Consider the following 5,845-nt stretch of genomic DNA (forward strand, 5'->3'; position numbering starts at 1 on the left):
CACACACACACACACACACGCACACACACAGAAATAAAATGTAAAAACAAGTTTTAATGGTTCATTTAAATTGCTTCCCTTATATTATTTAAGAAATATATGTAGTGGCCTATACATTTTCCCATGGTTTTCAGGCTAATAAATTAAATGCCAATTCTTACTAAGATGAAATGAAATAGGAATACAATAATCAATGCTATTTGGCATATGGTAGCCAAGAGAAGAGAGGACTTACTGCTCAATTTAGCCGTGCACTAACAGGTTTAGAGTTTGGTTTACAACTAGTTTAAATCTCCCACTTAAATATTACTATGGCCCTTTAAGCTCTAGGCTCATACAAGCATGTGGCCACAGCAACTTTCCATCTGTTGAGTAAAGAAAGCTTTAGAACCTGTTTGAGATCCTCAGCTGCATCTCCCAAGAGCCTGCAGTGAATTTACAATGGAAGGCCAGGAGGTGGCAGCACAGAGGATTACAGGAAGGTTTGTATAAAACCTTTGTGGGGAAGTCTACCTGCTGCCTTTACTTTTGTAGAACTTGTCCGGGAGAGTTGCAGGGTTCTGGCCTGTTGCTGTTTCTCCTGAGTGTTGTGGAGAAAGAAACATATAAAGGAGTAGTGAACTAAAAACCCACAGGCATAAATTCAGTTATCTTTAACACTCAGATGGGTAGGATCTGGGCTTAAAATTCAGGCAAGCCTTCGGTGGCCTTTCACAGCAAATGTGAATGATGCTCAGCTTTTCTCCTACCACAGTTTTTGATGCATTTTTTCTCCTATTTTGTAACTTCGAGTCACCTTGCATCGAACAAGTGCTTAATACATGCTTCTTAGAGTTTAATTGAATTGGAAAGAGGTATGGCATGATAGCTGGGTCCAGGCTTATGTTTAATTTTGGTTAGGTATAATAATAGACTTTGGAGAACACAGAATACTTGGAATTGTAGAGGGACTTGTCTTCTGGAGGAAGGAAGAGGGTGGATTCTAAATCTCATCTCTGGGACTGAGACTTGAGACTGTTCTGGGCATCTGGAAAGTGTTTGTTATGGCGGGGCAGTTAGCTGTGACAATAGAGTCTATATAGGAGTATAGTTAGAGATGGAGATATAGTTCAAGTGGGAATATTGTTCAATATAGCAGCATAGTTAGCGATGGGAGTCTAGTTAGAGATGACAACATAGTTAGCTGTAAGAATCTGCTTAGATGGCCAGGCTCGGGGGCTCTCACCTGTAATCCCAGCATTTTGGGAGGCTGAGGCGGGTGGATCACCTGAGGTCAGGAGTTTGAGACCAGCCTGGTCAATGTGGTGAAATGCTGCCTCTACTAAAAATACAAAAATTAGCTGGGCATGGTGGTGGGTGCCTGTAATCCCAGCTACTCGGGAGGCTGAGGCAAGAGAATTGCTTGAACTCAGGAGGCAGAGGTTGTGGTGAGCTGAGATTGCACCACTGCACTCCAGCCTGGGTGACAAGAGCAAAGTTCTGTCTCAAAAAAAAAAAAAAAAAAAAAAAAAAAAAAAAAAAAAGAAAAGAAAAGAAAAAAGGAATCTGCTTTGAGATGGCAGCATAGTTAATCATGGGAACGATGCAGGTGAGGTAGGGGAGAGCACACGGTAGGAACTGAAGGATGGGTGCCTCAAGGCACAGATGAATACAGAACATTTGAGTTTTATAATTTTCTATTTTTGACTCTGGGTAGTACTCTGTGGGTAAGTACTGTTATTATTAATTAACTAATTTTTTTTTGAGACAGGGTTTTGCTCTTGTCACCCAGGCTAGAGTGCGGTGGTGCGATCTCAGTTCATCGCAGCCTCCACCTCCCAGGTTCAAGCGATTCTCCTGTCTCAGCCTGCAGAGTAGCTGGGATTACAGGCACCTGCCAGCACACTCAGCTGATTTTTCTAATTTTTGTATTTTTAGCAGAGACGGGGTTTCAGCATGCTGGCCAGGCTGGCCTTTAACTCCTGACCTCAGGTGATCCACCTGCCTCGGCCTCACAACGTGTTGGGATTATAGGTGTGAACCACTTGCACCTGGCCAAATACTGTCTATTTTTCATCTTTGCATTCCACAAGAGGAATGCATGCATTCCACAGTACCATGCTTACACAGTTGATAATAAAGACTTGTTGAGTTGAATAGTTTCAGATGGTCGTAGTTGGCTATGGAAGGTGATGGGGTCGGGCCTGACTAAAGGATGAATACTTAATAATTGCAACTCCAGTTTACGCAGTGCTTCCCATGAAACTGTCCTCAGTGATTTCTGTGTATTATTTTATCCAATCCTGACAGCAGCCACAGGGAGGCACTGTTATGCCAAAGGCCATGCTCTAAGCCATCCTGCCAGCGGTTCATAAATTCGACATGCCTCAGAATTACCAATCCTCTGGAACAGGGGTGAGAGGGTGAGAGGTGAGGGAGGGGCCTAGGGAACAACATTAAAGGAGGCGCTCACTTTTGAGGTTGTGCAGTTGCAGAATTGGCCCCAAAAGTGAGTGCCTCTTTACTTGTGGCACTCTAACCTCCTCATTGGTCTCATTCTAGCCCTGCCCTGCTTGGGAGCCTTTTAAAAATGCAGATTTGGCTGGGCGCAGTGGCTCATGCCTGTAATCCCAGCACTTTGGGAGGCTGAGGCAGGTGGATTGCCTGAGCTCAGGAGTTCGAGACCAGTGTGGGCAACATGGTGAAACTCCATCTCTACAGAAAAACCCCAAATGTTAGCTGGGCATGGTGGTGCATGCCTGTGGTCCCAGCTACTTGGGAGGCTGAGATGAGAGAATTGCTCGAACCCAGGTGGTGGAGGTTGCAGTGAGCCGAGATCGCACCGCTGCACTCCAACCTGGGTGACACAGTGAGACCACATCTCAAAAACCCCCCAAAGCCTAACAAATACTAAAAACACAGATTCTTGGGCCCCAGAAAAGAACTTACAATTCAGATGATGTCAAATAGGGTCTAGGAATCTGGAGTTTCAGTAAACATCCCTAGGGATTCTAGGGTCGGTGTTTAGGACCATCACTCTTTGAGAAACTCTGCTTCTGCCAACAGTCTCAGATGAGAGTTCCCTTACATTCAGTGAAATAATTTCTGTCTGTTTGGTTTTGGGAGTAGCTGTTGGTGAGGTCACCAGCTTTCTATCTGAATTTTTAAAGGACGCAGTGGGAGTCTGATGTTCCTCTTGCAGAGAGCTCTGTAGTGTGTTTTGCAGGGCTTTGGGCTGACAGGACTATTCCTTGTGGGGTTCTTTCTGTTCATTCTAGATGGCAGTCCTCCTTGGAGACACATACCATGTTTAAACTACTGCATCAGCAGCTGACACTACCAAGTGCAGCAGATGTTTTCTTTGGCCTCGCCAGTATCCATTCCCTTTTTGTGTTTCCAGTGGATTTTCCTTTGGAAACAAGAGCTTTCCCACTCTCAGTCCAAGTGGCTTACCTTTCCTGTCTCCCCAGTTCCTCTTCACTTGAGCTCTACAAGCCTGTGTGTGAGACTAGAACCAGCTAGGTAGATGTATTTCCTCCCTCTGAGCAGAGCAATTGGTTCCATTTGGGCCAAGAAGAGTCAAGCCTGGGCCTGTTGATCAACTGTCTGAGAAGGAACTATCTTCTTTCTGCTAAGATCACAAGCAGAAAAGGGGGTGCAATTCAGGCCTAGTGGGGGCCTGAGAATGCCATAACTCAGAGCTCAGAGATGAAAAGAGAATAATTTTGATTTTTTTTTGAGATGTTTTGCTCTGTGGCCCAGGCTAGAGTGCAGTGGCACGATCTCAGCTCACTGCACCCTCCACTTCCCGAGTTTTAGTGATTCTCCTGCCTCAGTCCCCCGAGTAGCTGCGATTATACGCGTGTACCAACACGCCTGACTAACTTTTGTATTTTTAGTAGAGATGGGGTTTCACCATGTTTCTCAGGCTGGTCTGGAACTCCTGATGTCATGATCTGCCCACCTCGGCCACCCAGACAGCTGGGATTACAGGTGTGAGCCACCGTGCCCGGCTGAGACCAATCTTTATTTTATCTTTTGAGTGCCTGGATCCAGTGATGTCTAAAGCTAGCATTATGCCTGAAGTTTCTAGTTACTTGAGGCAGTACATTTCTCCTTATACTAAAACTAGTTTGAGTGATGTTTTTTGCCATTAATAATTAGGAGATGATTAATATCCAGAGGATAAAGGTCATAAATATCTACATAAAAAGGTGTTAGACACACAACAGAGGTAGAATCCCTTCATAGAAGGGCTGAAAGAGCCAAACTTTCTGAAGAAGAACATCTTACCATGCTCTGCCTCTTCCAGCTCAGCTTATGTGTTTTATTTTCTCCCTGGGAAAAAATACTTTATCTTCTTAAAAGGGCAGAATTATTCCTGAGTATGAAGTTACCTAGAGAATAATCTCTACTGGGTTTTGAGGAGAAGTAGTATGTTTGTTGCTTGGAACTGAAGAATAAGCAAAGATTATGCCTATTAAGGTTTTCTAGAGTATATGTTTTGGGGAAGGGAGGGAAGTGAAATTGACCAACAAACCGCACTCAATAAAAATAGTTTGAAAATTTAGAAAGTCATTTGCATTATGGGACAGATAAAAACAGAGAGATGGTGTCTGTTTCTCTTCAGGAAGGCGAAGCCAAGCAGAGAAACAGAAATAAAAGTCTCACCTGACTAAATCAACTTTGGTGTGTTGTACCCTGCCTAAAAGAGGGTTGTGTTCTTTCAGGATCAGCTCTCTCTCTTATCATAATTACCCTTTTCCTGTCCCTTAACCCACTTCAGGGGACTGTATGGGGTTAGTTCTGAAAGCAACAGACTCTAACATTGGTTAACTTAAGCTAAAAAAGACAAAAAAAAATAGTATTGATTGACAAGTTATGGAGTAACCCATAGAATGATGGGAATACTGAACAGCTAGAATAATGGACGTTGTTTCAGAAATGCAAGAGCAGGAAAGCTCTAAGCATCTAAAGCCCGGAGCGATTGTGGTTGAGCCTGCTCTTCAAGATGCTACCCTTTAAATCATGCCTCAACTTCAGTTGTTTTCCAACTTTGAGTCTTTGCCCTTAAGATGCAAATTATAGAATGAGTGTTTAATTGGCTCATCTGATCACAGGTCAATTTCTTAGTCACACGTTCTTTTCTTGTTGGGGGTTAGTGGTGCAGGATGGAGCATACCTTCATTGTTACAGTCAACCTGTGGAACTGGGAGGGGGGTGTTCTTCAAAGGAAAATAAAATGCTATTATCAAAAGGCAGAGTGAGGGATACTACAGAGGCAGAAACAAGAGGCTCTTTAAGGACCTTTGGCTGGATTTTACTTCGGTGACATTAGTTGTGTCACTCCCTGATGTGACTTCTCTGGAGATGTGAGGCATGTTGCTTCTCTGTCCTGGATCACTTGGGGTGAGTGATGATGCTTGGCTCAGAGTACTGGTTTGTTTCAGAAGTTCTCTTTTTCTCTAAGGAAGACAGTGCTTGTTAGTTTTTCTCTGCTGGATTTGGGCAGCTCATAAATAGACTCCTCAGAATTAAACGTAACTCTCCATGCAAACACTAAATAGCTCTTTTTCTGTTTTCTTGCATATATTCAGCACATTTGTTAAGTGCCCAATATGCGCATGGATTGTTCTAGATGTTGTGGTATGGCAAGGTCTGTGGTGTTCTAGGTGTTGGGGATACTGCAAAGAACAAAACAAAGTCTTTGCCTCCATGAATGGACCCTACATTCTAGTTCACCATTGTATTCCCAGTGCCTGGCTCAATACATTTTTGTAGAATGAATAACTGAATGATACCAACTCATGCTATGTTATTTAAGCACATGGAATGTGTTAATGTGGCATTGGAGCATATATATATA

This window comes from Cebus imitator, unplaced genomic scaffold (assembly GCF_001604975.1).
Source record: "Cebus imitator isolate Cc_AM_T3 unplaced genomic scaffold, Cebus_imitator-1.0 Scaffold89, whole genome shotgun sequence".
Classification (NCBI taxonomy): domain Eukaryota; kingdom Metazoa; phylum Chordata; class Mammalia; order Primates; family Cebidae; genus Cebus; species Cebus imitator.